The 12136-nt window shown below is 37.8% G+C and overlaps 1 protein-coding gene across 2 annotated transcripts in view; it reads right to left on the bottom strand.

Annotated features, from left to right (window-relative positions):
- LOC126237120 (uncharacterized) overlaps positions 1-10408 on the bottom strand; it is a 331755-nt gene extending 321347 nt beyond the window's left edge. For both annotated transcript variants that reach the window (XM_049946935.1, XM_049946936.1), the window contains exon 1: positions 10181-10408. The gene's annotated coding sequence lies outside the window, so the exon portion shown is untranslated. The remainder of the gene's footprint in view (positions 1-10180) is intronic.
- Between the last annotated feature and the right edge of the window lie 1728 nt (positions 10409-12136).

Below are 12136 nucleotides of genomic sequence, written 5' to 3'. Positions count from 1 at the left end.
ACGAGAAATGTTCCTACAGCAGATATCACGAAGTCAATGCAACAGCGAGCCGGACATGACAACGATGAAGGTAAAAAAACTATGGTAAGGAAAAAGATAACACTAACATAGCATAGCATCTGATGAACAGCTAATTGCATTCCAGTGCTATTTAATCAGTTGAAGCAAACAACAGAACTATTTGCATGACCAAATAGGCAATACTGATTCTGATATGGCAACAAATGTTCTGGCTGAAGAGAGGGCTGCAAATGTAATTTTAAAAAAAAAAAAAATCAGATGCCAAGAGAAGGAGGTGATGACTAATGACTTGATGTTATACTGGACTGATGTTGTTTGGACCCAAAAGTGGCCTATTTTCTTCAAAGGAGAGGAATGTTTGCACTACAGTCTTTCACAGGACACCTCAAACAGTCCCAATAATAATTCCTTGTGTTACAACTCTTACAGTGGAGCGCAACTAAGAAAGCAGCTGCATGAAGCCTTCTGTGCAGAGGGGGGAAGAGGAATACTTTGTGGCAATACCAGTGCGCTCTCTGTCTCTGTGCCACACCTCACACTCTAAGTTGCCTACCTTGAAACAGTCAACATTAGCGATGAGAACAATATATTCAGTCTGGTTTGGAAAACAATTGACTCATTTGGTTGTAGTTTTAGGTATCTGTTGGATTTTTGAATGAAATTAATCTGTGGGAGTAACTGAATGAAAACAGTTCATACAGTTCATTGTAGTTCTGCATACTGACTGAATTATTTATTCTTTCTTTTCAAGTGAAACCAATCAGTAGTTTTTCTTTTAGTTGAACCATGTATTCATTCTTTAAGATTGGGTACCTCACATAACTCGCTCTAGGTGCAGTTCTAAACTAACACAGTTGCGGAAAAAAAAAGAGCACTTACCATTTGGCATACCAATGATCTGGGAAGTGCCTCAAAATCATGTTCATGATTGCTACTTCTGTTTGACTAATGTAACTGGCTTTTCATAAAGAATAAGAAGAATATTACATACCATAACCTGCCCTCAGCGATTAGACCTGTTCCCACAGTGAAGACCTGTCAGTTCCTATTTCTCCATTAGGGTGGGAAGAAGTTCCTAATTCTGATCATGAATCTACAAACGCTGAGGAAGCACAATGTCAATCAAGTGAAGAGGATCACTTTCCAGAACAAAGACAACATTTAATGACCTAGTTCGTGATTTATACTTATCCAAGGAGCATGCAGAAATTTTATCTTCAAGTCTTAAGGAATGGAACTTACTTCATGAAGAAACAAGAATTACTCGCTTTGGGCAATGTAATAAAGATTTGATGACATATTACTGTATGGTGGGCAATGTTTGTGCTTGTAGTGACGGAATAGGATTACTGAAACAGTTAAACATACCATACGATGCTGCAGAGTGGCGCTTGTTTATTAACACTTCCAAGTCAAGTCTGCAGGCTGTACTATTGCATAATGGTAATACATTTCCATCTGTACCTGTAGGGTACTCTGTGGCTTTGAAAGAGAACTACGTAAATTTGTCAGACACACTTGAAGCTATTAAGTATGAGGAAGAAAATTGGAAAATATGTGGTGATCTTAAGGTGACTGGTTTACTAACTGGTCTCCAAAGTGGTTTCACAAAGTATTGCTGTTTCCTTTGTCTTTGGGACTGCCGTGCAACAGAGAAACATTATACAATTAATCAAAATAAACATTACACAGTTAAACAGTGACCACCACAAGAGGAATTGGTTCCAGGGAGAGAAAATGCGAAATGTGTACCTTTGGTGGATTCTCAAAATGTTTTCCTTCCCCCACTGCATATTAAGCTCAGCTGTATGAAGAATTTTGCCAAGGGAATTGACAAAAATGCTAATGGTTTTATGTAGCTACATGAAGTGTTCCCTGAATTAAGTGGCGCCAAATTGAAAGAGGGGATTTTTATTGGGCCACAAATTAAGAAGTTAATGCATGATAAGAACTTCAAAGAAAAATTAAGTCAGTTAGAACTTGCAGCCTGGCTTTCTTTTACGGATGTCGTTGAAGGTTTCCTAGGGAACACAAGAGCGGATAACAGTGACAAATTAGTGGGAACTCTTTTAGAGAACTATAATAATCTTGGATGCAGAATGTCACTAAAAATGCACTTCCTTCATTCTCATTTAGATTCCTTCCCTACCAATTTGAGAGCGGTTTGTGACGAGCATGGAGAAAGGTTCCATCAGGACATTTTGCGAATGGAAAGCTGCCATAGAGGTAGATGGAACCCTTCAATGTTAAGTGACTACTGTTGGTTTTTGAAGCGTGAAGGATATACATCCCACAGAAAGAATGAATGTTGCAATTTTTCTTGTAAAAATGTACGTTAGTCCCGGGTCACTAGAGAAAGGTAGTTTTATGGCATTAAGTATGTTATATATTGTCCAGATTTAGTGTAGACCACACTAGTCTCTGTTTTTAGATATAGGCATTTAAAAACCTCCGTAACAAAAAAGCTGGAGGCTGATTGTGAAAATCTAACTGCATTTTCAGATTCAGAAAGTCCAAATTAGTAAGGTCCACCATGTTTTATCTCTGTACCTGAAACAACTTTTTTTTTTTTTTTTTTTTTTTTTTTTTTTTTTGTATAGTGTAATTAATATTTTAGTCACAGGAATGGCTGGTTTAATGTTGCTGTTATAAGATATGGTAGTAGTGCTCTTACTGCTGCAGGGCTGGAGAGTTCTGATTCTCGTAATGTGTTCACTTATTGCAACCATCATATTGGTAAGGTAGCTAATAAAGATTTTGGGAGGTATCATTATTCTGATAAGGCTCTGCCTCCCACTGCACATAGCAGATGTGGGGCAGAAGGCTCTGAAGGAGTTTTCTTTCTTTCTTCTGCAAAAGCCAAGAAGCAATTCTTCTTGGTGGTATTTTTCTCTGGGCTGCCGGGACAGTCAAGTGTGCCCCTGGGTGACTCAGTAGCTCCACACAGATTGATTGTGTAATTATGCACAACACAGAGCTGTAATGATGCGAAGCCTGCCCCTGGTAGAATTGGAAATTTATTATCAAAATACCAATTACGCAACAAGTTAATCTTGAAAAACAAGTTCATCTACATTCAACAACAGAACATCATTGTGATACGTAAATTGACAATATAATTAAGAAAAATTACTTTCTCAAGCAAGAAAAGAGACAGCAATGGTTCACTAAACAAGTGACAAAATGAAATTTCAACAATACAATGCACCTAGTCTAACAGAAGACTGCAGCTCCAAAACAGCAGTTACACACTCAGAAAAGGCAAGTTATGACTCAAGGAGGAAGCAACCAATTCCAGTTTCCTTATGTTTTATTCCCTCGACACTGATTTTTCACAATTATCGCTGAATGTTGGAATCAAAAGCATAACATGTCAGTTTAGTTATGCATATGCAATGTTGTTATCGAGTGCAATGGAGCCAGTGCTTTGTAGTTTGTAATGAGCATTGGCACTGTTGATGTTCAAGGGAGTTCTTTGCCACAAAAACACCATACAAGCCAACAAAAGCTAACATTTGTTGCTCAAGATCATTAAATAACAAGATGACAAACTCATAGAGCCAATAATAAACAACACGTTACAGGTAAAATAAGAACACTCAACAACACTAGGCTCACTGGACATGTGACATGGGAGGAGAGAGAGAGAGAGAGAGAGAGAGAGAGAGAGAGAGAGAGAGAGAGAGAAATTTGCTGTGGCTCAGCACTCGCCAAGTAAAAGTATTGGTTGCTGTGGAGAAGAGATGCAACTTTTTATTCAGGGGTGACACTGAGATACATAAACATGACAACAGCTTGAACAAGAATGAGGAAAACCTCTAAATAAATGCAACCTGGATCAGTGGTGGATACAGAAAAACCTCAAGCAGGAGGCGCTAAAGATATCTTTACTTTTACCACAATAAAAAATAATCAAGCCACATGCAAAGTTTATGAAAGTTTTATTTAAACTGATTATACACATATACAAGACATTCAACAGAGGGCCTATATAGTAACAATGCGCTTTTAGGAATCTTCTTGAAAGTCACTATTACCGGAGATATATGCATCAACAGTTTCCCATACCTAACTCTTATTATGAGTTACGTATGGGAAACTATTGTCACATAAATAGTAAAAATACTGTTACTATGAATTACTATTATTTCTACTTCACAATCAACTGATCACTCTCACTCTTGACTAATCTTCACACTTGCCCTTGCTACAACTAGGACTTTTAAGTAATTCATTCTTCAGTCTTAATATTTCTGCTTCTGAATGTAAATTAGCTTTCTATTCAGCGAATGGTACACACTTATAATGTTACAGATCAAAGGTTCTCCGTACAGGAAAACAGTAGAATATTCGCAACAAATGCCAGACAGAATAACGTATCGAGATCACTAGAATGGCAGCAACTTTTCTCACAGGTATATGTTAACTATCTATGTGCCAGACAGAAACGTATAAAATACGATGGTGCGGACGCGCATATTACAGAGGAAAGTGCAACTGCTCAATAACTCCATTCAGTCAAGTCGATTGATGAAAGGAACACACAAATAGTGTGCGGACTGACTGGAAGGGGCAGCACAGGTGGCAATGCGGGCGGCCCTGCAAGGCGAGGGGGGGGGGGTCACCCCCCATATGTATCCGCCACTGGCCTGTATGGTATTCACCATTTTTGCTGCAGATCGCAAGCCTGAAATCACCTAAGTACTAGAACACAAATTAATATATTTTTTAAACCTACGGAAATTTCAAAACACCCAAGATATTTCAATTAACCTTCACATTAATACTTTAATTTCTCCAATTCTGTAATTTTTATTAATAGTTATGCAGAATCATTAAGTCAGCAACTGTAAATGATATACTTACACCTTATGAGTGACACCAAGTAGTATTTGAAGTGGTTTTTTTGAGGACTTTGAGGAGAGAGAAAAGTTTTGGCTATGTTTGGTTCAATAGGTACTGTATCCATTGGAGAAAAATCAGATGAGGCAGGTAGAAGGATGAAACAAATTGATAATACAGGAGTACAGAAGAAACAGTGGGAGGACACATCAGATCTGCTAAGCTGTGAATGCACTGGAAACATCAGATTTGCTGTTTTCCAATCAAAAATATATACCTATGTATCTCAAAACTCATAAAGGGTTTGGTGAAAACATAATTCCTTTCTTACCCTACTCCACGAATGAACGAACTGTAGAAATGTAACTAACTGTTGTAATAACCCCCCCCCCCCCCAAATACCCTTATGTGCTAACCAAAATCACTTACTTAGATTGTTCCAACAGCCCCATGAGTCATATGATCTGGGGTAATTAGAACAGGGAATCCAGACACGTAACATAATGTGAAGATGAGGTTTAAACCACAAGCAACCTAATTGTGAATGTCAGTACATAAATTTTCAATTCAATCTAAACAAATTCATGCACAAAAATTAATGCCGGGCTTCAATATGCCTCCAGCAGGGCTTAAGTTTCAAACAATACTTTCCCATCATATGCCAAAAAACATCCATAACATTCTAATTAGTGAATGTAAGATAACGGAAGACAGCCATTTGAATGGGTCTGTGTTGACTGTAATTGGAAACGGAGAAATCTGAGTTTCATGTGTTTATTAAACATTTTCATTTGAAGGGTTGGACTGCCACATGAATCGAAACAGGATTGGATGAAGTTCACATGGACTCTATGCCATCATTGAAGACTATTTAGGCCTACTATTGGAGCAATAAATTTAAAAGTGGTCCAACAAGCAATGAAGATGAAGTGCACTCCACCCATCCAACTGAGGTCACCACAAAGGAAACCATTGACAAAAGCCATGATATGTTAATGCAAGATAGCTGAATACAAGTTCATGAGAGTGCTGAGTCTGTAGACATCCCAGCTGAGTGAGTGCATAATATTGTGCATGAAGAAGTGACTATGAAAAAGATGGTGTGCGGTGGGTGCTGCAATTGCTCACAGTCAACCAAAATCACAGCACATCTGGCACAACATATAAACACAATATCTTGCCTAATTGCAATCTGCAGGACTTTTTGCACTGACTTGACATTACACATACAAAGGCTGGTGAAAATGCAACGACTATTCTGTCAGCTGGTAACGTGATGGCCATTGTTTTTTTGGGATTCCTGAGGAATAATTTTCATAGATTAGGCCTAGTTAGAAGAAGGCAGAACCATAGCTGGACTCTATTCACTGTTGGACAGTTTAAAACTTTTGTTGGTTGAAAAAAGAACAAGGCTGGCACACAAAAAAGTGCTCTTTCATCACGATAATGTATTATCCCAAACATCAGCAATAACAATGGCAAATGTGCATGAACAGGGCTTTGATTTTGTTCCTCATACACACTATTCATCAGACTTAGCCACAAGCAACTTCTTTCTTTTCTCTAACTTGAAACTTTGACTTGCTGAGAAGAGATTTTCAGCAAATGATGAATTGATGGTTGCAGTCATTGAGTATTTTGTAGAGTTTGACAGAATCTCTTTTTTTCAATGGGGCTTTTAAGCTGGACGATCGCTGGACCAAGTGCATATCCCTCAAAGGAGAGTATGTCACGAAGTGAATTGCTTATAAAACAAATAGTTTTCTGGTTTTTTCACAAGACCTATCAAACACCCTCACAGACGTCGGCAGCGAAGATTAGGCCCTGTCCACAACATTCTTTGTGATCATCAATTTGATTTACTAGTAGTAAGAACCAGACGTTGTACAGAGTTTCAGAGAGCATGACGGAACAATTGACAGGAATGGGGGAAAGAAATACAGTAGAAGAAGAATGGGTAGCTTTGAGGGATGAAATAGTGAAGGTAGCAGAGGATCAAGTAGGTAAAAAGATGAGGGCTAGTAGAAATCCTTGGGTAACATAAGAGATACTGAATTTAATTGATGAAAGGAGAAAATATAAAAAAAATGCAGTAAATGAAGCAGGCAAAAAGGAATACAAACGTCTCAAAAATGAGATTGACAGGAAGTGCAAACTGGCAGCAGGAATTGCTAGAGGACAAATGTAAGGATGTAGAGGCTTATCTCACTAGGGTTAGGATAGATACTGCCTACAGGAAAATTAAAGAGACCTTTGGAGAAAGGAGAACCACTTGCATGAATATCAAGAGCTTTGATGGAAACCCAGTTCTAGGCAAAGAGGGGAAAGCAGAAAGGTGGAAGGAGTGTATAAAGGGTCTGTACAGGGGCAATGTTCTTGAGGACAATATTATGGAAATGGAAGAGGATGTAAATGAAGGTGAAATGGGAGATATGATACTGCGTGAAGAGTTTGATAGAGCACTGAAAGACCTGAGTCGAAACAAGGCCCCCGGAGCAGACAACATTCCACTAGAGCTACTGACAGCCTTGGGAGAGCCAGTCCTGATGAAACTCTACCATCTGGTGAGAAAAATATATAAGACGGGCAAAAGTCCCTCCGACTTCAAGAAGTATATAATAATTGCAATCCCAAAGAAAGCTGGTGTTGACAGATGTGAAAATTACCGAACAATCAGTTTAATAAGTCACAGCTGCAAAATACTAACACGAATTCTTTACAGACGAATGGAAAAACTGGTAGAAGCCGACATCAGGGAAGATCAGTTTGGATTCCGTAGGAATGTTGGAACACGCGAGGCAATACTGACCTTACGACTTATCTTAGAAGAAAGATTAAGGAAAGGCAAACCTATGTTTCTAGCATTTGTAGACTTAGAGAAAGCTTTTGACAATGTTGAATGGAATACTCTCTTTCAAATTCTGAAGGTGGTAGGGGTAAAATATAGGGAGCGAAAGGCTATTTACAATTTGTACAGAAAGCAGTTGGCAGTTATAAGAGTCGAGGGACATGAAAGGGAAGCAGTGGTTGGGAAGGGAGTGAGACAAGGTTGTAGCCTCTCCCCGATGCTATTCAATCTGTATATTGAGCAAGCAATAAAGGAAACAAAAGTAAAGTTCAGAGTAGGCCTTAAAATCCATGGAGAAGAAATAAAAACTTTAAGGTTCGCAGATGACATTGTAATTCTGTCAGAGACAGCAAAGGACTTGGAAGAGCAGTTGAACGGAATGGACAGTGTCTTGAAAGGAGGGTATAAGATGAACATCTACAAAAGCAAAACGAGGATAATGGAATGTAGTCAAATTAAGTAGGGTGATGCTGAGGGAGTTAGACTAGGAAATGAAACACTTAAAGTAGTAAAGGAGTTTTGCTATTTGGGGAGCAAAATAACTGATGATGGTCGAAGTAGAGAGGATATAAAATGTAGACTGGCAATGGCAAGGAAAGCGTTTCTGAACAAGAGAAATTTGTTAACATCGAGTATTGATTTAAGTGTCAGGAAGTCATTTCTGAAAGTATTTGTATGGAGTGTAGCCATGTAGGAAGTGAAACATGGACGATAAATAGTTTAGACAAGAAGAGAATAGAAGCTTTCGAAATGTGGTGCTACAGAAGAATGCTGAAGATTAGATGAGTAGATCACATAACTAATGAGGAGGTATTGAATAGAATTGGGGAGGAGTTTGTGGCACAACTTGACTAGAAGAAGGGATCAGTTGGTAGGGCATATTCTGAGGCATCAAGGGATCACCAATTTAGTATTGAAGGGCAGCGTGGAGGGTAAAAATCGTATAGGGAGACCAAGAGATGAATACACTAAGCAGATTCAGGATGATGTAGGCTGCAGTAGGTACTGGGAGATGAAGAAGCTTGAACAGGATAGAGTAGCATGGAGAGCTGCATCAACCAGTCTCAGGACTAAAGACAACAACAACAACAAGTAGTATGTCCTTACTCTGCTAACACTATGTTGCTATCATCCCTGTTACATCTAACAGGCAAAAAAAGTGCTATAGGCAATCACACAGCAATTAACTAATGATAATCTTCAGCTGTGGTCACAATTCCAAACTGGTACAACTGAATGAGTCCTGAGGCTTTGAGAATGCTATCTAGTTGTGCTGAAAATATAAAAAACAATTTAAAAACACAGCTGCAGACTCCAATAACATGACAGACACAAAAAGTAAGAATTACTTTCCAAATCTGTCATACTACAATATTTTCAAATCATTTATGCTTAAAAAAAATCTACATAATCAAACCGATGCACAGTAACCCTTTAAAAATATTAGTTTTCATTACAAGAAAAAAAAGAGTACCTACATTATAAAGTGTATTTGTTAATAGAAACATCCCCCTCCTAACCAGAAAGAAAATGATGTGTTTCAATAACATATTTAACATTATGTGACAAGTATCAATACCACTATGTTATTGACTCACAAGTGTTTACGTCGTTCCTCATACTTTAAAAAATCACACAGACGCGAGCGTGTACTAATAACGCACAACACAAGATGAAAATCGCATGGTGTGCGATATTGCAAGCTTTCATTACATTCCATACTTCAGATGATATTCCGCCGCTCTCTTGATATGGATACAGGATTTATGCCTCATACAGGCTTATTTGTTGAGCTTTTGGCTTTCAAGTTTTCGGATTACTTATGAACCAAGTTTTTGATGCACCTACTACGCAAACAAAACGACACGGTAAACACATAGTCGATTACGTGCCGACTAGGAAAATCTTTCTGTTCAGTTCTGACAATGGCTTTCATCCATGACAGTATATAAAAAACAACGAAATCAATGTCCGAACATAAAATCAAATGAAATATGCCTCCTGCTGTGGGTTACATGAAAATGGACAATTAACAGACACTTTAACAAGTAACAACAATAACTTGTCAACAATCATTTATCACCGTTTCTTTTGTAGAATACCCTACTAACTATCCCAAACGAGTGTGTATAAAGCTAACTGTAGAACAAAAGGGAACCAGAAAGTCTGTGCTTGTATGTCATTTGTTTCGCATTTAATCTTGTTGATTGCAAATCAAACGTGTCATAATATGAAACCCAATTATAATGTAACTGTTTGTCCTACGTCTATTTTTAACAACGTCTGTATACAAAGCAACTGAGCGTTTATTTGATACGGGAGTGTTACAAGTAGTGCAATTGCCATACTTCCCCAAAACAACGCAACATTACATTTAAAATAATTTTTAATTTGGAAAACTATGGCCATTGCAGAGGAGAGTTGGTCTCGAACTAATAGAAATACACACAGAATGGCTGAAGTACTTACAAAGAGAAGGGCAAAACCGAGTGAAAAAGCGCGCAAGAATTGACAGCACGTCCAACTTCTAAAACTGGGACGCTTCTAGCCTTGATTCGCTTTTCAGCGTCCAACAACAATAGCTACACACTCTCTCACGCCATTTTTATCGGTGTCTCTAAGTGTAAAACATAAAGTAAAAAAATATGTACTCAAACGACAACACAACTCTCTCCAGCAAGTCCACGCACCTTTCAAACGTAGTAACTATTGGTATTCAAAGATTTCCATTGACAACATGTACCGACGATTATTTTTAAATAACATCTTTGAAAGTCAGTGTGTGTCGTTATTGGGAAACAACTATGCAGGTCTTCTTGAAAGTAACAAAGAGGTATATAATCAAAGTAGCTGGAAAGTAACTATGCTTGGTATAAAAGAATATTGTCGTTGGCTGGACGTTTCTGAAATAATAATTCTTTATCTCTTAAAGTTTTAGTTGAAGTAATTATCAAGCCTAACAAATTTTTAAACTATGCGTTAAACGGTCTGCCACAGACATGCTCTCATGAGAAATCAGTAATAAAATCTGATTGTGTTTTGGCCATTTTAACCTTTTCGCAGCTACATATATGTTTGCCACAGGTCTCGCAGAGTGCAGTGCTACTCTGGTCTAAGCTGACTAGCTGCACACGGACTTTTCCAAAGGGGATGGCTTTTTGCTTGCTGAAGAACATGCGCCGGCCTCCTGACCTTGTGCCGAATACCTCCGCCGAAAATCCATTCTCTCCAATTCATCTCTGCTCTTAGTGCATACTAGCATAATAAGCCATTTACAAATAACTCACAATTGCGGAGTACACAAATAAAATTATTTGTTCTGTGATACACTTCAAAAGTAGAAATGAATATTTTCAATACAAAATCTTTTTCCTTGCGTCTGAATAACCTAATCACACCTTAAAGAGATGAATCTGTACAATTTTTTACTAACTGGTGCTATGTAGGCTAAGAATTTACTTGATTTGTGAAACAGATATTGCTGCATATGAAGAATCAGGCGTGCCTGTTGCTAGTACACTACTTCAGCTAGAGAGACTCTTCAGTCTTGGAATCTTTTAAATCCTTTTCAGGTCCCTAGACAACATACACAGCCAAAAACCACGATACACGAAATTAATTGTCTATGTTATGTGGGAATAGTTTTGGTGTATTGTAAGAAAATAAATATGTAAAATATTTTTGTTTTAAGTATGCAACATAGGTGATTACATCAAGTACAAAATAGATATAGCGTTATTTAAAACAGCAAACCCATTTCTCGCCAGCGTGAGACTCTCCATAGTGAGGAAATGTAATTCTCTGAATACTTTTTGTAATACTTAGCATGTACTTTCAATCCTTGTTTATGCCATTAGTCAGTTTTCACGGCTATAAACCAGGGTACCCAAACACAATCGTTGTGGCACATTGCAATAATTTTATCATATTGAAAAGTGATGAATATTTACAGTTTTCGTTTAACTGAGGAAATGAGTCCTGTGTATTTACAAGACTTACAATATAGATATTGTAAATCACCAAGTCTGTTTGTTACCAGCTTGTTTCATCATGTGGAAAGGCACTTCAAACTCAGAAACGTCAAGCATCTGAATACCTGTTTCGACACATTGTATTTATTTTCATTCCTGCTTTAACCGCTTACGTAAATTTCGCTATCAAAACTCAAGATATCTGAATATAGTTGACTATGTTACAGAAATAATTTTGGCGTAGCCTAAGCACAAAAGTAGTATAAGTTTTGCTTTACTGGTGCAGTGAATGCTATGGAATTACATTATGTACAGAATAGATATTGTAGCTTCTGAAACACTAAGTCCATTCATTTGCCTGTGAACTACTTCATCTGAACAGATGAACCCAGGAACTGACTGAGTGCTTTTCACACACATTGTATCCAGTTTACATCCTCCTTTTTGACCTGGG

This window comes from Schistocerca nitens, chromosome 2, assembly GCF_023898315.1.
Source record: "Schistocerca nitens isolate TAMUIC-IGC-003100 chromosome 2, iqSchNite1.1, whole genome shotgun sequence".
In the NCBI taxonomy this organism is placed as follows: Eukaryota; Metazoa; Arthropoda; class Insecta; order Orthoptera; family Acrididae; genus Schistocerca; species Schistocerca nitens.
Note: the sequence above shows the minus strand (reverse complement) of the source record. Positions and strands in the feature narration are given on the sequence as shown.